A 369-nucleotide genomic window follows, 5' to 3' on the forward strand; every position below is an offset into this window, starting at 1 on the left:
AAGTCACTTCCACCGGGCCGCCGCCGCGATTGTGCCGTTCAGGGAAGAGTTACCCGCCGTTGTTCGGGGCCCGAGGAAGTGGGTCTCTGCCCCGAGGGGCTTCCAAAATAGCATTCTGCGAGAGATGGCGCACGGGGAGGTGAGCGGCCTGCAGCCCTCGAGATCATTTTGGCCTACAGCTTCCACGCTCCTCGACTCTTGCCTGTGCTGGCTGGGGCACATGGGTGTTGTAGCCCGAAGCACCGCCGATCTCTGTGCTCACCCACCCGATGTATCGCAGCGTAACATACACAGTAAACCTGACTTAAAATAAGTCCCGGAGAAGCCCGTTGGGCTTAACTCCAGGTGAATCTACACTTAGGACTGGGC

Source organism: Varanus komodoensis, unplaced genomic scaffold (genome assembly GCF_004798865.1).
Source record: "Varanus komodoensis strain SLA01 unplaced genomic scaffold, ASM479886v1 scaffold67, whole genome shotgun sequence".
Taxonomy (NCBI): Eukaryota; Metazoa; Chordata; class Lepidosauria; order Squamata; family Varanidae; genus Varanus; species Varanus komodoensis.